Source organism: Balaenoptera borealis (genome assembly GCF_965194805.1).
Source record: "Balaenoptera borealis genome assembly, chromosome: 15".
NCBI classification, from domain to species: Eukaryota; Metazoa; Chordata; class Mammalia; order Artiodactyla; family Balaenopteridae; genus Balaenoptera; species Balaenoptera borealis.
Window position 1 is genome coordinate 39,277,947 of NC_138871.1, and position 22,191 is coordinate 39,300,137.

Sequence of the window (22,191 nt, forward strand, 5' to 3'; positions counted from 1 at the left end):
GCATCTTAACTACAGATCACATTTTGAGTGGTTCTTAATCACTGAATAAGCTTTCAAAAAGGGTCATCAAAAGACAGTAATGAGAATAAGTGCTTCATAAATACAAAAATATTCCCTTTGAAAATACTGAATATCAGAAAAGCTATTTTGAAAAATTCCATGTTGGGAATTCCCTGGCGGTCCAGTGGACAAGACTCCACCCTCTCACTGCCGAGGGCCCAGGTTCAATCCACAGTAGGGGAACTAAGATCCCACAAGCCACACGGCGTGGCCAAAAAAAAAAAAAAATCTGTGTCACTCAAATTCTCTATCAATAACTAGAATCTATAAATATCCAGTTCCATGATGAGGAAATAATAAAATATAAATAAAATTAAAATGTAAAAATAATAAAACAAGAGAATAAAATGAATTAGTGCTCTGATGAAATCTTACATAATTTCACAGTGCCTTGTAGCCAGGCTTGGTTTGATATACTATAACTGGGTAATGCCTTGTCCATACGAAGTACTAAGTAAATTTTGTTAAGTGAATGAATTAGTTTAGTTTTATAGCCCATCTTCAACCAAATAGCTCATATCCAATAATACTACTCTGAAACTGTATACTACTTTATTCTTTTCCATAAATTTTCAAATCTTAATTGCCATTGCTGTTCTGAGAACAGTAAGCAGCTAAACTGAAGCGGGAAATCATCAAAGGGCTGGGGCAATGGAGGCCTGAATAGGTCAGTGATGGTTAATGATTTGGTCTCAGAACAAGCTTCCCCCTGCCTGGCCATGAGGATTGGTATGAGCTCCAAACCAAAATATCATAGTACCTCCTTTCTCTGGGCACAATGATTGATCCAAATTAATCTCCCAATTTAGGAGGAGAAGTGGTCTTGCCTCCTGGGGTCATGGTACCAGAAGAACATGAGACTGGAGGGTTGCAGACAGACATCTTTGATCTTTTGGCAAAAGCCTGATTGCAATAAAATAGAATGAAGCCAAGCAGAGATGAGAGTGGGTTCTAATGGAGTGATATCCTGTTCTGTAACCCCCAAGGCCTTGGTTCCTGCAGACCTTTCTTCAACTCTGTATGTTATCTCGGCATCTTTTCCACCTGTAGGCACCAAAAACTCCCATTTACTATTCAAGATAGTTTAAGCTGTATTCCTATCATTTGGAACCAAGAGTCCTGCCTACACTTGAGCAGTAGCAGTGAGAACAGAGGAATGTAAAGGTAGACAGTGTACAGGTGGAGTATAGGTAGAATAGGTGGAACGGAGGCTGAAAGACAAACATGCTGTCTTTCATTCCTCCATTAATATGAAAAAGTTGTACGATAAATATTACAACATAGATTAAAGATATTTCACATTACAATTCAACAAATGTTTACTGAATATCTGCCTATTTACCAGGTAGGAGGACCCAAAATCTCTGGCTATGCCACTCAATAGAAACATTAATTTGTATAATATACTATAATTAAATAAAATTATTTCCACTAGCACTTTGCTTCACACTATCACATCACAACACAGGTGATGTGTATCATTCTTTTCCTCAAAGCATATTAAGAAATCTATTCTGATTTAACTTCACTTGTGACAGAAGTTATTTTGGTTGGGTTCCAGTCAATAATATCCTGAACTGGGGTCAATTCATCCAAAAACGGTATTACCGTCTCTGTAACATATTCTTGTTTTTACTTGCCCAACTCTTTAAAAATGTAAAAACCATTCTTAGCTAATGGGCTATACAAAAATAGTGTGTGTCCTGCAGGATGTAATTCGCCAACCCCTGCTCAAGAACATCCTACAAAACAAACTGACACATGTCCTACATGACTTGGCAATGTCCCAGCTAATATTATGTGGAACCTGTTTGTAACTACCTGGGCTTAGAAATTAATCTTTTTCTTTTTACATAAAAAATTATTTTTTGGCACAGTTTTATTAATAAGCTCTAAATTTTCCAGGAATGCAACTAACACAGGTTGTATCAATACTTTGGTTTGGTCAGAACTTTACAAATAGGTTGCTGAGCATTTTGGAAAATCTCATTACCAGTGGCAATACCATTCATATTTTGATATCTGAACTACCAAAACAACACATCTATATATGTCTGCATTTACTGCTGCACATTCACAGTGATTCTACATATAGATGCAAGTATTTGATTAATTCATTACATGTTCTAATGCAGTAATGCTTCAACATTTACATTGTTAAATATATATTTTAAATTACTGTATTATTTTATTTTCCTTATAACTTTCCTTTATATTACATGTATGCCATCATATTATTAGAAATTATACATGTTAATTTTACTATATGTGAACTATAATTATACATGCATTTCATTTAAGGTTAATAAAGGAACTGTATGGTCAGACCACTCAAGATGGCTGTTCTCTTGCTCTCTGTACATCCCCTGCCTGACCAGTGCCTGCTTCACCTATACCCTACACTATGACTGACCTTCCTACAAACTTGCCCCAGACCCCAGCTAGTGACTGTTCTTATCAAAAGGGCGGTGAGGGGTGTGCCCCTCTGCTGGTTTCCCTGCTAACTAATGAGCCAACCTGATGTAACTCCCCCTATAATTGGCAATCTCCCCTTCCACCCAGGAGCGAAGCCTGCCACCATGTCCTGCCTGCTGTCTGTCACACGTGGTGGGGTGTTGCCCCAGGACCTTGCTGCAGATGTGTAAGCTCCCCCATCCATTAAACCACTGATGTCTCTGTCGCTGACTCTGAGCTCTTTCTTCGGTCTTGAAGCTGGGCAAGTGCAGGCCTTCTAGGCCTGCAGGGTGCAGCCCAACAGGGACACTGGAAAATATTTACTATAAAAAGGAAACCCTGGGTCTGATAGGTTTGAGAGCTACTGAGGATCAAGTCCAAACCCAACACAACAGGCCCTTCAAAATGTGAGCTGACTTATTATAAGCAGATAGGCTAGAGGGTCCTTGGAGAAAGAGAACCAAGAATGGCTCTCTTGACATAAGAGAACCCATTTAGGCCTAAGCCATTTTGTGATCTAAGCCTGGCTGCCATGCTTGCCCTTGAACAGATCTCAGTAATTAATGATCTTAAGGGAGGGAATGCAGAAACTAGGGAGGAGCAGTCAAGAAACAACAGTGCAGCCTTGGGGCAGGGTCCTCGTTCCTCAAGGGATATACATAATATATCTTTGAGTTCTGCAGGAACTAAGGCCCCCACCAGGTGGAGGATGGAATGAAGATGTTGATAGTCTAGACTTTAATCAACTAAAGCCTGGACTCTGCCAACCTTTGTCTCAATTCTATGCTGAATTCTCCTCTGCTCAAGCCCCTTCATGAATATACATGTACCCTTAGTTTAAAACTTCCCCAATTTTGCTGTTCAGGAAGACACTGCTTTGAGAAAGATCTCCAGTGTTCTCCTTACTTGCTGCAAGTAATAAATCCTTCCTTCTCTCAATCTCTGGCTTGGTTGTGGCTATTGGCTCAATTCTCACCACTCTTGGGCAAACCCAGTTTTCTGGTAACATTATCCTCCTATCTTATTTTACTCCCTGCCTCCCACACTTGCCACTCAAACAGCACTAACTTGTTCATAATGCCCCTGCTACCAATCCCAATATGCTAGCTGCTTCTTTCTGTGTGCCTCTGTTCATGCTATTCTAACTGCCTGAAATGTCCTTTCATCACCACCTTCACTGGATTAACTTCTATTCACCATTCAAGACTCAGTTCAAGCATGACTCCCCCAATATGCCTCCTCCCCTAGTAAGGTAAGAGTGCCTCTCTATTCCAAAAATGCCCTAATATCTCTATCATAGCACTTACCTCAATGTAATGAAGCTTTCTGTTTACAAGTCTATTTCACCCAACAGACTTTAATCTTTGACAGAGTCTAATTTATGTATCTCTGCAAATATAGGATCTAACACAACTTTTTGAATTTATGTTCTAAGAAGCACAACTGTATCAACAACTTTTTAAACCAAAAGTAATAAATGTTGCAGATTACGTCTAGAAGTATCTACAGTTACCAACTCCTTGCTCTACAAAATCTTACCATATATATCACAAACTATAAACTCCTAGATAAAGTAGAAAATAATCCCATGGTGTTGATATCTGTTTGCCTAATCTAGCCTTGCAAATTAGCAAGGGGCTCAGAGCTAAAGGATATTTAGGCTAGGAAATCAGGAGAAAGGAAGAATCTGATTGAAAGATAAAAATGCAAACCATCATATTAATGTTATTGACAATGTTGTGCTGCTAGAATATAATCACAGAACAACCCCACATGATGTGGCTGCTGGTGGGCAGCTTGCAGAAACCACTGGTCACCTAGTCTACACAGATCAGCAATATGCTAAAAATGTATTTGACTGAAATATGATGATCCAATTACAACTTTTAAATGTTAAAAATTAATAATTATCAGTTTGAAACTTAAATTTCAAATGAACAAAAAAAGTGAGGTAGTAGGAGACAGGAAAACAGAAGAGACGTAAAAACATGCCAAGTTGTTCTATTTCAGAGAAAAGAAACAGACTGATATGTATGCAGTTCCGATCAAAATCCTAGCAAGAGGGCTTCCCGGGCTTCCCTGGTGGCGCAGTGGTTGAGAATCTGCCTGCTAAGGCAAGGGACACGGGTTCGAGCCCTGGTCTCGGAAAATCCCACATGCCGCGGGGCAACTGAGCCCGTGAGCCACAACTACTGAGCCTGCGTGTCTGGAGCCTGTGCCCGGCAATGGGAGGGGCCGCGATAGTGAAAGGCCCGCGCATTGCGATGAAGAGTGGCCCCCGCTTGCCGCAACTAGAGGAAGCCCTCGCACGAAACAAAGACCCAACACAGCCAAAAATAAATAAATAAATAAAAGTAGCTATTAATAAAAAAATTAAAAAAAAAAAACCTAGCAAGATTTTTTGTAGGTATAGACAAAATTATTGTAAAATTTAAATGGAAAGGCAAAGGAAGTGGAGTAGATAAAACAATTTTGAATAAGAACAATAAAGTGGGAGGAATTGGTCTTCTGCATTTCAAGATTTAATTCACTGCTACAGTAATCAAGATTCTGTGATATCTGCAGACAGACAGATACATAGACCAATGGAATACACAGACCAATAAAAAACACAGAAACAGATCCCCACAAAATGGGCAACTCATCTTTGACAAAGGTGCAAAAGCAATTCAATGAAGGAAAGAAAGATAGCATTTTCAGCAAAAGGTGCTCAAGCAAGTAGATATCCATAGGTTAAAAAAGAGAACCTCAACCTTAGTCTCGTAACATATAAAAGTAAATTTTAAGTGGTTCACGGGCTTAGATATAATGAAAAACTGTAAATCTCAGAAAGAAAAAGAAAGACAATCTTTGGGATCTAGGACTAATCAAAGCATTCTTAGACTTGACACCAAAAGCATGATCCATAAAAGCAAAAACTGTTAAATTCGACCTCATCAAAATTAACCTTCACCATGTGCAAAAAACCCTGTGAAGGGGATAAAGACATACTTCAAATTGGGAGAAAATATTTCAAGCCGCATAGCTAACGAAGGACTAGTATCTAGAATATATAAAGAACTTTCAGGGACTTCCCTGGAGGTCCAGCGGTTAAGACTGCACACTTCCACTGCAGCGGGCGCGAGTTCCATCCCTGGTTGGGGAACTCTTTAAGATCCCGCATGCCACACAGTGCGGCCAAAAGAAAAAACAAAAAAGAACTTTCAAAGTGTGATATTAAAAAATAAACAATCCCATTAGAAACTGGATAAAACATATGAGAGACATTTCACCAGAGCAGATATTCAGATGGTAAATAAGTACAATGAAAAATGCTAAACATCATTAGCCACCAGAGAAATGCAAATTAAAACCACAATGAGATGTCACTATACACTTATCAGAATGGCTAAAATGTAAAAATAGTGACAAGACAGGATACAGAGACTTTGGATCACTCATACATTGTTGGTGGGAATGTAAAATGGCACACCCACACTGCAAAACATTTTGGCAATTTATTATAAAACTAAACATGCAACTTCCATATGACCCAGCAATAGCATTCCTGGGCATTTATCCCAGAGAAAGGAGAACTTACACCCATACAAAAAGCTATACACAAATGTTTATGGCAGCTTTATTTGTAATAGCCAAAAATTAGAAACAAACCAGACATCCTTCAACTGGTGAATGGTTAAATGAACTGTGGTATATCCATACCATGGACTATTTCTCTACAATAAAAAGGAAATGGGCCATTGATACTACAACTTGCATAAATTCTCAGAGAATTATGCTGAGTGAAAAAACCCAATCAGGAAAAGTTACACATTGTACTATTCCATTTATATCATATACTTGAAATGGCAAAATTACAGAAATGGAAGACAGATTAGTAGTTGCTAGCGACTAAGGAAGGGGTGGGGGCTCTTTGAGGAATATGTGGCTGCAGCTGCAGCTGACCTCAGGTCCACCCGCTCCTGCTCTTGACTCGCCACTGTTTGCTCTCACCCAGGAACGAGTCAGTCAGGGAGGTACATCACAACCATGGCTTTGAAAGATACCAGAAAGATACCCGTGGAACCAGAGGTGGCAATTTCACCAAATTAGAATCACCCTATCCAGTCACAACGTAAAACCTCTGGAGAAGGTTTGTGCAGACTTGATGAGAGGTGCAAAGGAAAAGAATCTTAAAATGAAAAGACCAGTTTGGAGGCCTACCAGGACTCTGAGAATCACTACAAGAAAAACTCCTTCTGCTGAAAGATTTGGTCTCTTTTTCAGATGAGGATATACAAGAAACTCATTGACTTGAACAGTCCTTCTGAGACTGTTAAGCAGATTACTTCCATCAGTATTTAGCCAGGAGTCGAGGCTGAATCACTACTGCAGATGCTTAAATCAACTATTTTAATTAATTGATTATCAGTTGTTTAAAGGGGGAAAAAAAAAAAGGAAGGAGCAAGGGTGGGTGGGAGGAAAGTAGATGTGGCTATAAAACTGCAACATGAGGGATTTTAGTGGTGATGGAAAGTTCTGTATCTTGACTGTACCAATGTTAATATAGTGGTTGTGATATTATACTACAGTTTTGCAGTACGTTATCGTTAGGGGGAATCGATAAAAACTACAATGGTATCTCTTTGTATTATTTCTTATAGCTGCATGTGAATCTACAATTATCTCTACATAAAAATCTTAATTAAAAAAAGAAACCTACATCAGGCCTATTTCTTGCTCTAAATGTAAGTTCTTTAAGAGGGCAGAGACCTTGCCTCTCTTGTTTAATATTTAACCCCTGGAGCCTCGCACAGTGACTGGCATATAGTAGGTGATCAGCAAATATATACTGAATGAGTGAATAGTTGGATGAGCATGAAATCTGGAATCCCAAAAAAAAAAAAACTAGTCCTGTACTCACTTGATTTTGGGAAAGTCTTTTAGTCTTGTTGTACCTCAACTTCCCCATTTATAATATGTAGATATAATATAGGATATGGTTATTTTAAAACTTGGCTCCAAAATTCTTTGATCCTTCTCCCACGAAGAGTTAAGGGTCTATGTCCCATTCCCTAGAATATGGGCTGTGTGAGTGTTTGATCATGGCAATTCCAACTATATGACATTCTGGAAAAGTCAAAACTATGGAGACAGTAAAAAGATCAGTGGTTGCCAGGAGTTCAGAGGGAGGAAGGGAGAGATGAATAGGTGGAACACAAGGGATTTTTCAGGCAGTGAAACAATTCTGTATAGTGTACAAAATCTGATACTAAATGGTGGACACACATAACTAAACATTTGTGTAGAAAGAATATACAAACAGAATGTACAAGACAAAGAGTGAATTCTAATGTAAACCGTGGATTTTAGTTAATAATGTAATCAACACAGGCTCCTCAACTGTAACAAATGTACCACACTAATGCAAGATGTTCATAATAGGGGAAATTGCTTGGGAGCAGAGAGCAAGGGAGTATATGTTAACTCTCTGCACTTTCCATTCAATTCTTCTGTAAACCAAAAACCGTTCTTAAAATAAAGTCTATATATAAAAAAAAAACTAGTGATAGATACAAAAACATGCATAAATTTCAGATATTATGCTGAATTTTAAAAGTTAGATACATCGAGTATATACTGTATGATTCCATTTATGTTAGGTTCTAGAACAAGCAAAACTAATCTTTGATAACAGAAACTAGAAAAGTGGTTACCTGAGGCAGAGGTGGGGCTGACTGGGAAGAGGAATGAGGGAACTTTCTGTGGTGATGATAGGATGATAAGATGATGATAGAAGTGTGGATTACACAGGTATATATATTTCTCAAAAACTCAAACTGAATACTTAAGTACTATCATATAAATTATACTCAATTTTTTAAAAAGCAAAAAATAACTTCTTACAAAAAAGATACCATTTTTTAAAGTTACAAATTCAAATGAAATACTGAGATTTTGTAAAGTATATAACTGACAGAAGAGTAGTATGCAGAATAAATAAAGAACTCCTTGAAATCAAAAAGACCTGCCAGCTAAAAACTTGACCAAAAATATGAGCAGACTATTCATAGAAAGCGAAACTTAATAATAAATCAATCAATAAAAATATGCTCAACATTAATAATAAAGAAAATGTAAACTAATACCATTTCCCTTCCATTAAACTGGCAAAAAGTAAAATGCCGCACAATATTAAACACTGTTTCTTCACTTCCTCACCAACAATTCTCATATACTGTTGTGGGAACAGAACATTTTTGAAGAGCAATTTTGCATTATCTGTCAAAATTTAAGATGTACGTATTCTAGAACTCAGCAACTCTTCTGCAATGGAAAAAACTTAGAGGAACTCTTAAACCTATGCACTGGGAGTCCTATGCAGGAATGGTTATTGCAACAACGTTGGTAATAGTAACAAATTAGAATCAACCCCAATGTCCGGAACAACAACAACAAAAATGGTTAGTGACATTCAAACCATGGACTAATACATAGTAAATGAATTAGAATTATATCTATCAACATGGATAAAGCACAAACACATAATGCCGAACAACAATAACAAAAAAGGCAACTGCACACAAATACATAAAGTATGATACTATTTATATGAAATTTTATAAGATAAAAAAATACTATAAATTTAAAATATGTATGTAGTAAAAATGTAAAATTATGCATGAGATTGATAAACACCTAATGCAGGCCAGAGCTTACTTCAAAGGACAAGGAGAATGAAATCTGAGAGGCATATAGGGGGCTCTAGTAGTATCTACAATTTTTTTTAATGTTTTTAATAAAACTAACTTTAGAACAGATGTACAGAAAACTTGTGAAGATAGTACAGATTCAATATACCACACACTCAATTTCCTAGGCTATTAACATCTTACATAAGTAAAGTCACACTTGTGACAATTAGTGAATCAATACTGATAACATTATTATTAACCATAGTCTATATGCTGTTCATATTTCCTTAGTTTTTACCTAATGTGCTTTTTATGTTCCAGGATCCCATCCAAGTTACACTACATTTAGTCAACATGTCTCCTTAAGCTTCCCTCGGCTATGACAGTTTCTCAAACTTTCCTTGTTTTTGATAACCTTGACAGTTTTGAGGAGTACTGGTCAGGTACTTTGTAGAATGTCCCTCAGTTTGAATATGCCTCATGTTTTTCTCATGGTTAGACTGGGGTTATAGGTTTTGGGAGAAAGACCAGAGGTGAATTGCCATTCTCATCATACCACATCAAGGGTACATGCTATCAACATGGCTTACCACTGTTAATGGAACCTAGCTGAGGTAGTGTTTTTCAGGTTTCTCCACTGTAAAATAACTCTTTTCTCCCCTTTTTCTATAATCTACTCTTTGGTGGGAAGTCACCATGAGCAGCCCACACTTAAAGAATAGGAAATTATGCTCCACCTCCTTGGAGGCAAAGTATCTATATATATTATTTGGAATTCTTCTGTGTAGGTCAATAATGTTTTAAAATACCCAAAAAAGAAAGAAATAATAAAGATCAGAGCAGAAATAAATGAAATAGAGACTAAAACAAAACAAAACAAAAACAAAAAGATCAGTGAAACTAGGAGCTGGTTCTTTGAAAAGATATACAAAATTGATAAACCTTTAGCCAGACTCATCAGGAAAAAAAGAGGGCCTAAATAAATAAAATCAGAAATGAACAAGGAGGAGTTACAATGGATGGTAAGAGATTACAACAAACAAGTATATACCAATAAAATGAACAACTTAGAAGAAATGGATAAAGTCCTAGAAATGTATAATCTCCCAAGACTGAATTAGGAAAAAATATAAAATATGTACAGACCAATTACCAGTAATGAAATTGAATCATTAATTAAAAAACAAAAACAAAACAAGCAAAAAAACTCCCAATAAACAAAAGTCTAGGACCAGAAGCCTTCATAGGTGAAATCTACTAAACATTTAAAGAAGAGTTAATGCCTATCCTCAAACTATTCCAAAATAGATTGAAGAGGAAGGAATGCTTCTGAACTCATTCTCTGAGGCCAGCATTATCCTGATACAAAACCAGACAAAGACACCGCAAAAAAAAGAAAATTACAGGCCAGTAACACTGATAAACATAGATGCAAAAATTCTCAACAAATCAAATTCAACAATACATTTAAAGGATCATACGTCATGATCAAGTGGGATTTATCCCAGGAATGCAAGTACGGTTCAAATCCGAAAATCAATTCATGTGATACACCACATTAACAAACTGGAGAATAAAAATTCTATGATCATCTCAATAGATGCATAAAAAGCTTTTGACAAAATTCAACATCCATTTATGATAAAAACTCTCAACAAAGTGGGTACAGAGGGAACATACCTCAACATAATAAAAGTCACATGTGACAAACCTGCAGCCAACATCATACTCAACGGTGAAAAGCTGAAAGCATTTCCTCTAAGATCAGCAACAAGACAAGGATGCCCACTCTCGTCACTGTTATTCAACATAGTATTGGAAGTCCCAGCCACAGAAGTCAAACAAGAAAAAAAAATAAAAGGAATCCAAATTAGAAGGTAAGAAGTAAAACTGTCACTGTTTGCAGATGATATACCATATATAGAAAATCCTAAAGATACCACCAAAAAACTATTAGAACTAATAACTTAATTCAGTAAGTTGCAGGATACAAAATTAGCATACAGAAATCTGTTGCATTTCTATACACTAACAGAGAACTATCAGAAGAGAAATTTTTAAAATAATATCATTTACAGAAGAATAAGACACCTAGGAACAAATCTAACTAAGGAAGTAAAAGACCTGTACTCGAAAAACTATGACACTAATGAAAGAAACCAAAGACGACACAGACAAGTGGAAAGATATACTGTGCTCACAAGTTGGAAGAATTAACATTGCTAAAATGACCATATTACCCAAGGCAATTTAAGATGCAATGCAATACCTACCAAAATACCAACAGCAGGGACTTCCCTGGTGGCGCAGTGGTTAAGAATCTGCCTGACAATGCAAGGGACACGGGTTCGAGCCCTGGTCTGGGAAAATCCCACATGCCGTGGCGCAGCTAAGCCCATGCGCCACAACTACTGAGCCTGCGCCCTAGAGCCCGTGTGCCACAACTACTGAGCCCACGCACCACAACTACTGAAGTCCGCACGCTCTAGAGCCCATGCTCCACAGCAAGAGAAGCCACCGCAATAAGCCCGCGCACCACAATGAAGAGTAGCCCCCGCTCGCCGCAACTAGAGAAAGCCTGTGAGCAGCAACAAAGACCCAACACAGCCCCCCAAAAAAAAAAAAAAATACCAACAGTATTTTTCACAGAACTAGAACAAATAATTCTAAAATTTGTTCTAAAAGGCCACCTACTGAGTGGGAGAAGGTGTTTTCAAACAATATATCTGGTAAGCAGTTAATATCCAAAATATACAAAGAATTCATACAACTCAATATCAAAAAAAAAATTTTTTTAAATGGGCAGAAGACCTAAACAGACATTTTTCCAAAGATATACAGATGGCCAACAGACACATGAAAAGATGCTCAACATCACTAATCATCAGGGAAATGCAAATCAAAGCCACAATAAGATATCACCTCACAGCTGTCAGAATGGCTATTATCAAAAGTCAACGAATAATAAACGTTGGCAAGGACATGGAGAAAAGGGAACCCTCATGCACTGTTGGTGGGAATATAAATGGGTGCAGCCGCTATGGAAAACAGTATGGAGATTCCTCAAAAAATTAAAAATAGAACTACCATACAAGAATCAATAATCTCTCTAATTTTATTCCATATCAAAAGAGGAAAGCAAACTTGCTAGTCTAATATAATAAATATAAATTAATGTGAAAAATCTTGGTTCTTATGACCAAGAAGAATAAATACTGGGGACATAATTTCAACAACCCAAAAGTACTATTTCTTAAAAGTGTATCAAATATAAGTGATAACTCAATGCAATCTAATAACTTGTAGCTCTTTTTAATCAACTCGATAAAATATTGTCAAAGATAAATAATAAACTTCTAGGATAAGTATCTTATTGACTCAAATATAAGATGACCTTGAATTTAGGTAATTCTATTTTTCCAAGAAAGAAACAAAGTTTAATTGTAAGAAATATTCTTTATCATGGTCAGTATCGCTAGTAACTCATATATATAATTTTAAAAAAAAAAGCAGAAAATTCTCATTCACAAATAATATACTTACCATCAATCTCATCCTGCTTGGAAATAACTGTCTTTTTCTAGTTATATTATATGTGGGGTGTTTAATATTGTAAGAAAAAGATATTGCTGTAATATTCCAAGGCAGTTGTTTGAATGGATAGCTATTTCTTTAGTGAGTAAGTTATATCCAAGAAGAAAGAATGATTAGGAATTAAGCAAGATAATGCATGAGATATAAATATTTGCTTCTCCAACTCCTTAATGGGAACAGTAACTAAGAATTTCAGAAAGTTATTCACTCCCCTAATTTCCATTAAGTAAGTGAACTGGAACACATCATGCAGATTTAAATTCGTCATTTCTGAAAAAAACAGACTGACAAGCATAGGAGGCTAACCAAGAACTAACAATAGTTCAACCCCCATAGAAACTACTCATGGTAACCAAAAACAAATCTTTACTTGTCAACAGTTCTGTGAAGGTTCCAAGAATATGTTATGCCATAATGTGCACACATTCCCTTAGTTAAGCCTATAAACTACAGAATGCTACCAGCTGTCAACACATAGAAATTAAGACCTTGAGAAAGCAAAAGCAATTTGCCTCTAGTGACTATTAATATTAGCTTGTTAGTAAAGGGTAATAAAGAGAATGTTTTTTCTTCTTATTTCACCAGAATATTTTCTGACATAAATATATATTTACACAATTAAAGATCAAATACCAGGTCAAAAGATCTTAGTTGCATTTCTATAGCCTCTTGGAATAAAAAAAATCATATGATGAGCTAAAGCAAGTGAAACTGTCCAAAAAATGGTTTAGGTAAACTAGTGTTTTCTAATGCTCTTAAAAGTTTTCTTTTTCTTTTTTTTTTAATTTGTATTTATTTATTTATTTTATTTATTTGGTTGCACCAGGTCTTAGTTGTGGCAGGCGGGCTCCTTAGTTGTGGCATGCGAACTCTCAGTTGCACCATGCATGTGGGATCTAGTTCCCTGGCCAGGGATAAAACCCGGGCCCCCTGCACTGGGAGCGTGGAGTCTTATCCACTGCCCCACCAAGGAAGTCCTCAGTTTTCTTGTTTTAAAAACACTAAATATTTCCCTTGAAATTGCTTATGATATTATTTTAAGTAGAACATAGTCCAAAACATAAGCAGAAATAGTCCAAAAGAAAAGCAACTCAGTTTTTGTGTTTTTTTTTTTGTTGTTGTTGTTGTTGTTTTAATTTATTTGGCTGCGCCGGGTCTTAGTTGCCGCACACGGGATCTTCGTTGCAGCGTGTGTGCAGGATCTTAGTTGCGGCATGCATGTGGGATCTAGTTCCCTAACCAGGGATCGAATCCAGTCCCCCTGCATTGGAAGCACAGAGTCCTAACCACTGGACCACCTGGGAAGTCCCACAATTCAGTTTTGTCTTTTATTTACCTTCAGTAAATTCGTAAAATCTGGTTTACTGTACTTACAGTTAGAAAATGGTTTTGCTGTTTGAAACATTTCTCTGGGCTTTAGTTTCCCTGAAATTAAATGAAGGGAATTTGCTAAATGATGTCTATGTACTCTGCCCCCAGTATTAACATTCCATGTTGCCGTATCTATACATTGAGCTACACAAAATTGCCAGTATGCAACTGTTTTTGACTTACAAAAATGGTAATTTGAAGTGGTTCAACCTTGCTAAATTTCCAAAGCTTTATTCCCTCCTATAAACTATCTTTGGCATAACTCAGCTTTTGTATTCTTTTTTTTTTTTTTTGAAGTATAGTTGATTTACAATATTGCGTTAGTTTCAGGTTACAGCAAAGCGATTTGGTTATACATATATATGTATATATCTGCATTTTTTTCACTTCTCATTATAGGTTATTACAAGATATTGAATATAGTTCCCTGTGCTATACAGTAAATCCTTGTTGTTTATCTATTTTATATAATAGGTAGTGTGAGCTTTTGTATTCTTAGAGTAGACCAAAATGATGAAAGCTGGCTCTCAATTGCCTTTCAGGATTGAATGTACTTTATTAGAAAATTTTTGTAAGGCCTATTTTATCCCTGAAGAAAAAGTAGATAATCTGATATGGAAACCCTCCTATGTTACTACTTCACAATTCAGTTTTGAATATTTGCAGAATTTGTTCTGGCCCACTCAGTTTTGACTCCACTTGTTATCACCATATAATCTTCATCACCGAGTTTCGACCACCTTCCTATCAGGCCCTGTCCTAAGCTCTCAAAAAAGATGAATAACATGAACATGACTTTGAAGGGCATACAATCTGGTGTGTAACCAAAAGCACAATGCAGCATCCTTGGCTTTCTTCATTTGCCAGGAAATCTAGAGCAGTACTACCCAAAGTACAGTCTGCAGACCAATGCCAGTCTACAAGTCCACTATGAGGTGGCTGTAGAGACTGAGAGTAAACCTTCAGAAACTTTTGTGGCAATGTGACAGTATTTTTGTGTTGATTATTCTAACAAAATAATTGAACCTTATATTTTTTTGTATTTTTGGTGAGAGACTGAAAATTCTAAAAACACAACACACACACACATACACTACAAATCTGGTCCTCAACAGACATCATTTAAGAAGCACTGGTGTTGAGGAGTCTATTGTTTTTGCAATTTAGGTCAGCTGTATTTTAAAGTAAAAACACTCACTCATCTCATATCAGACTGCAACAACTAATAGCTAATTGGTCCCATTTCCACTATAATAAAAATCCTGGCTACATTTAAACAGGGGAAAAAAAGGTTACCAAGAAGAAAATAAGGTGCTGGCTATGGACAACTTGGAAAGATTAAAGTCAAAGCTAAAAATAAGAAAAGAGAAAAATGCTATTACTTTTCACTGGGGAGAAAGGAAAATATTTCAAGTTGACAGCAAATTTTATAAATCACTGTTGTCTATGCCTGGTCCTTCTTACAGGAAAAAAAAAAAAGCTATAATCATTTGAACTTCTCAACTTACACAATTCAGAATTGAAAATTACCAATAGAAGGAAACTTCAGCAAAAAGAAGAGCTACGGAGTGGATAGGAGAATTCATTCCTCTCATATCTGTGTAATTAGTCCTGTTTCTTGCCACCTGTGATAAAATAATAAAGTCTCTGTTTATCTGATGTCTCCATGCCTGGGAAGTTACTGGAGCCTTTGTAAACAAAATACAACCATGTTTCATCTGGCACAGGTAAACACAGAAGTGCAATCAAATCATATTTCAAAGGCAAATTCACATTTCCCATTACTAGATTTAATACACAACTGACTAGCGTGTCTGTTGAGTACTACTGCCATATTCTGCATGCTAATTTAACAAATTTACACATTAAAAAAGAAACTAATTTGGTTTTATAAGACAAAAATTTGGCCAATGACGGACTCGCCTAGGGTACCTCTGGACACATTCCAAAGTTCAGTGACTTACATAACTGCTATGTAACAGTCACTATGTCAGGAACTTTCCAGTTTCCTGGCTGCTTTAACATCCAATTAAGGGCAGACAGGTGAAAAGTTAACCAAGCCCAAAATCTGGTGATAGAAAGCTAGGTGGGAGTGAGAAAAAATAAAAGTATACACTCTAACAGAGTGATGAATCTGGTTAAATATATTCATATCAGGTAGCAGCACACCAGTGAAAACTGAAGCTTGAACATCAACAATTTAAAAACAGCCTCTAAAAAAAAATAATAAATAAATAAATAAATAAATAAAAACAGCCTCAAGCAATTGGGAAGTCTTTGGTATACAGCAATTAGTCATTGTGCTCTAACAAATTTTTTTTTTTTAAGTGTAAAGGTTTTTTTTTTTTAATTATGTGTTAACACAAAGTTATTTAAGTCAATAAATTTTTAAGGAATTTCACATGTTCTGATTCTTTCCACTGCCAATCACCTTAGTTCCTCCAAACTCATAATCTTCAAGATAAAATAGCCCTTTCAAAAAGAAGTTATCATATAAGTCAGCCCACAATTCTTTTAGTTAGGCTTCTTTGATCTCCAATGAAATATGGACACACTTCAAAATTCCCCACCTGTAATCTTTGGGATCCAATTTCCTCAAGCGATTTACTTTAGGACCATGTTTAGGGTCAGGAGATGGATCTGCCTGGTTCTGAATTTGACACCCTCTAAAAATGTATTAGGTTCAAATCATATTCACTCCTAAGCCATCACACCCTAGAACAGCACAGATCATTGGGATATGCCAATACCTAAGATAAAAAGTTTGTTAGGTTTTTCACAGTTTACTTGGCATGTGCTCTAACAAATTTTAATCATGTGTTCTAGGAGGTATGCTTAGCTAGTAAGCATACCTACCCAACTTCCCAGAATTTTCAGGGCAGCTTCATGGAACTTGTTTCCTTAAGGATATCAAACCTTGATACTTCAATAAAGGTAAATACTTATTTACCTTTTTGTATGTTTGAAAATTCTTAGAAAAGTTTTTTTTAAGGCAAAAAAAATAAAATACTGAGGGAAAAAAAGGCAAAGGAGTCTCATGTGAGAAGGGTAGCTGAACTTTGAAGCTCCAACTCCTGTCCTTGAGATTTATCGTGCCCTTAAAGATAACTCAACCCCTTGCAGCAGCCATTTTTTTCACATTTAGTAACTACTCCGGTGGATTTTTAAACATCTATCCCTAACTCAGATTACACTTGTTTTTTCAAGATCTTTCTTAGTCATTTATAAGATTTCACATACTTTAGTCAGCATTGGTCAGTTGATCACCAAATATTTATTAAGTGTTCACAAAGCTCAACACCATGTTGAAATACCTGCTCACACTATGTTTACAGTTTAGTAGGAAGACTACTGATCATATCTATAATTTTCTCTATTGATGTAGTTTCGGCTCTGGTTTTTGAAATAGTCCACTTGGTAGCTAGGCCTAGAAGATAAATCACACTGCTAATCCAGACAGTCTTCTCCATTAAATAAGATATGTAATTTATCAGAAATTGTCATCTTGAAATTATAGAAATTAAACACAGTTCAGCACATTTTACATGAAATTTTATTTCCATGTTTATGCTTCCATATTAATAAAAACCTGACCACAGTAATTTTAGAATTTTTAATTATATTCATCTACAGCAAAATAAATACACCTGCTATTCTAAATATTCACAAAACATTTATTTATATTTCAAACACTCTAAAGTCAACTAGCTAAAAAAAATAAAATTCAGGTAATAATAGGTACAGAAAAACCACTCAATCTCTCAATTGTTTATCACAAACACAAAACTGAAAAATATAACAAAGAAAATGGCAGAAATAATAGAAAATAGTAAGAAACGAGTGTTTGGACTTCTGGGTATATAGATTTCTCTGGTACAGCTAAGAAGCAATTCCCACTGTAGAACTCCAGAAAGACAAAGATATGGAAAGCACTAGGTACTTCTGAGTCAAAGAGAAGTTGGAAACCAAAGAACTGGTTGAAAATCTGCTTACTTAACCCAACTACCACCCCATCACTTCCCCTGGTGAAAGACTGTGGGTTTCCATTCTACAGAGTAAACTAGAGGGCTCTGGACTCAAGGACTCGAGGCACAGCTCAAGGTATGGGATTCATTCTGAAAACTGGAAGATAACTCATTCTGAAAACTGGGAGATAAAGTGTAGGTCTACTTACTGAATGATGGGCTACCTAGTCCCCTTCCACCATCGACCCTGCAATGCAACTGGGACATGAATGACCCAGAGTTGAGCCAGTCTTCATAAGTTAGGGCAAAATCCTTCACAAAGAGGATACCACCTCAGAAACCAGCCATGGAGCTGAGGGATTCCAAGCCACCCATACTTACGACCAAGTGGCTATAAATTTGGGGTTCCAACTACCCCCTTAAGCTCAATAATTTAGCAGAACAAGCTGCAAAACTCAGAAAAACACTATACTTACAATTACAGTATTATTATAGCAAAAAAGTACATAAATCAGGATCAGCCAAAATAAGATATGCATAGAGCAAAGTCTGAGAGGGTCCTGAATGCAAAGTTTCCATGTCCCCTCCCCAGAGAGTCAGGATGCATCACCCTCCTGGCACATCAATGCATAACAATACACAGAGTATTGTTTGCCAGAAAAACACACCCAGGGTAAAAATTCCAGTTTTTATTGGGGTTTCATTACATAGGCATGACTTTTTTTGTTTGTTTGTTTGTTTTGCTACTGAGTTGTATAAATGCTTTGTATATTTTGGATATTAGCCCCTTATCAGAAATATGATTTGCAATTATTTCCTCCCATTCAGTAGGTTGCATTTTCATTTTGTTGATGGTTTCCTTTGCTGTGCAGAAGTATTTTACTTTAATGTAGTCCCACTTACTTATTTTTGCTTTTGTTGCTTTTGCTTTTGGTGTCAGATTCAAAATATTATGGCCAAGACCTATGTCAAGGGGCTTACCGCTTATGTTTTCTTCTAGGACTTTTATGGTTTCAGGTCTTATGTTCAAGTCTTTAATCCATTTTGAGTTAATTTTTGTGTATGGTGTAAGATAGTGATCCAGTTTCCTTCTTTTGCATCTGGCTGTCCAATTTTCCCAATACCATTTATGGAAGAAACTGTACTTTCCCCATTGTATATTCTAGCCTCCTTTGTGGTAAATTAATTGATCATATATGTTTGGGTTTATTTCTGGACTCTCTATTCTGTTCCATTAATCTATGTGTCTGTTTTTATGCCAAAACCATACTGTTTTAATTACTATAGCTTTGTAATATAGTTTAAATTAATCAGGGAGTGTGATGCCTCCAGCTTTGTTGTTCTTTCTCAAGACTGCTTTGGCTACTCAGGGTCTTTTGTGGTTCCATACAAATTTTAGGATTGTTGACTCTATTTCTGTGAAAAATACCATTGGAATTTTGATAGGGATTGCATTGAATATGTAGATGTAGGTAGTATGTACATTTTAACCATATTAATTCTTCCAATCAATAGTATAGGTTATCTTTCCACTTAATTGTCTTCTTCTATTGCTTTCATTAATGTCTTGTAGTTTTTCAATACACAGGTCTTTCATCTCTGTCAGATGGATGATAAGCCTTTTAGATTATATGTGTGGGGACATATGTTACTAATACAGGTATTCCAGAAATTGTTTGAAGATCATAGAATTTGTCAATATCCTTGCTGTCTAATTATTATCTTAAAAAATAAATTTTTCTTTTTTTGGCTGCATCGGGTCTTAGTTGTGGCATGCGGGGTCTTTGTTGAGGCATGCAGGATCTTTTGCTGCAGCATGAGCTCTTTGTTGTGGCACACGGGCTTCTCTCTAGTTGTGGCATGTGGGTTTTCTCTCTCTAGTTGTGGCATGTGGGCACCAGGGCACATGGGCTCTGTAGTTGTGGTGGGCAAGGTCCAGAGCGCAGGGGCCCTGGAGTTTGCGGCACGCAGGCTATCTCGTTGAGCCGCGAGAGCTCAGTAATTGTGGCACACGGGCTTAACTGCCCCGTGGCATGTGGGATCTTAGTTCCCTGATCAGGGATCGAACCTGCATCCCCTGCATTGGAAGGCAATTCTTCCCCCTGGACCACCAGGGAAGTCCCTATCTTAAATTGTTGTGTCACAGAAATAACTAAGTTTTCTTATTAAAAGTGCATCAGATCTTTAACCATGGCCATTTTTAAAAGTCTTTTGTCGTTTTTAGACACTTACTATTTAACTCTGATACATTTGCAAAAGTACTTCATCTTCAGAAAGATTCATGGAAAGGACTGACAAGTACTCTAGAATACAGGTTTTGATAACTTTAAAATCATACCACTGAAATGGATAAGAATTTCCAGAACTCTAATGGAAAAACAGGACTCATGCAGAATAAGAATTAGTAACATGGGATTTAGTGAACTGATGAGAATGATTATATTTTATGACTTTTTGTTTGAAACACTGCTGGTTCTTTAATGTTTTGAGTTAAACAAACAGGTGCTTGGAAGAAATCTAAATAATTTCATTCTTAAAGAAAAATCAAATAGTTCCCTGACCTTGCAAAATATATTTGAACTAAAATTTTTGAAAGCCATCTTTTCCCATCCATTTCACTATGAAATAAAAATTTCAGATGCAAATTTTCACTTGGGGAAAGATATAAACATGCATCTTCCCTCAACGAAAAACTATGCATTTCTTTCACATAAAAATTATAAGGAAATAATCTTGACGTGCTAATTTTTTTTTTAATTTATTTATTTATTTATTTATTTTTAGCTGTGTTGGGTCTTCGTTTCTGTGCGAGGGCTTTCTCTAGTTGCGGCAAGCGGGAGCCACTCTTCATCGCGGTGTGCGGGCCTCTATCACGGCCTCTCTTGTTGCAGAGCACAGGCTCCAGACGCGCAGGCTCAGTAGTTGTGGCACACGGGCTTAGCTGTTCCGCGGCATGTGGGATTTTCCCAGACCAGGGCTCGAACCCGTGTCCCCTGCATTGGCAGGCAGATTCTCAACCACTGCACCACCAGGGAAGCCCTGAGGTGCTAAGTTTTAAAGCACCTGAAAAATTATTCTACCTATTATATGTGACCTTAAAACCAAGTTATCTGACACAGATCAGTGGAACAAAATTGAGAGTTCACAAATAAACCGTTATATTCATGGTCAATTGATTTTCAACAAAGGTGAAAAGGCAATTCAATGCAAAAAGGATAGTCTTTTCAACAAATGGGGCTGGGATAACTGTGCACCCACATGCATAAAGTTTAATTTAGACTGTGCTCCTTAAGCTTTCATTATCATATTCCTAAGAAGTGCCTCTAGACATTTTAAACTCAATTGTGCCCTACCCTCAAAAAATTTTAATGCCACAAATATCCTGTTTATCTGTTTATGTACTATAGATCTCTGCTTTATACATAAAAAATTGGTTCATTCTTAAAGAACCAATTCTCTCCTCCATTGAGAATGTATGAGAACATTAACTCACAAATACACAAAAATTAACTCACAACGGATCATATACAAAAATGTAAAACCTAAAATTATAAAACTTCTCAGAAAAAAACAGAAGAGAACATCTTTGAGAACTTTTGATTATGCAAACAGCTCTTTAATACAACAGCAAAAGTATAACCCATAAAGAAACAAATTCATAAGCTGGTCTTTATCCAAATCAAATACTTTTGTAGTTCAAAAGACAATTAAATAACAAGCCACAGACTGGGAGAAAATACTTGCCAATCATATTTCTTTTTTTTTTTTTTCAATCATATTTCTTATAACAAACTTGTATCCAGAATATATTTTTTTAAAGTTCTTATAACTCACTAATAACACAAAATGACTGAATTTTAAAATGGGCAAAAGATTTAAATAGACATGTCACTTCTGTAGCTTCTGGGGTGGATATCTCTTGGATCCATGCCTAAGCCATAAAAAGGCGTATGGTTTGAGTCACATTTTGAATTAGCATATTCTCTGAAGCTGGGTTAGGGTCCCAGGCTTATTTTTTTAAGGTACACCTTGGGCTGGAAGTTATTCCTGGCTTTGGTTTCAAGGCCTCTCTG

General features: G+C 36.4%; 1 protein-coding gene, 1 long non-coding RNA gene and 1 pseudogene across 6 annotated transcripts in view; 2 read left to right on the top strand and 1 right to left on the bottom strand.

Annotated features, from left to right (window-relative positions):
* Nucleotides 1-22,191, top strand: part of LOC309612544 — a 513,150-nt gene that overhangs the window by 475,920 nt on the left and 15,039 nt on the right. The window lies entirely within an intron of this gene.
* COMMD1 (copper metabolism domain containing 1) overlaps nucleotides 1-22,191 on the bottom strand; it is a 145,364-nt gene that overhangs the window by 78,091 nt on the left and 45,082 nt on the right. The window lies entirely within an intron of this gene.
* On the top strand, nucleotides 30-21,870 carry LOC309612464 (small ribosomal subunit protein uS10 pseudogene; annotated as a pseudogene). The gene has a single exon. The product of its transcript is annotated as a small ribosomal subunit protein uS10 pseudogene (transcript).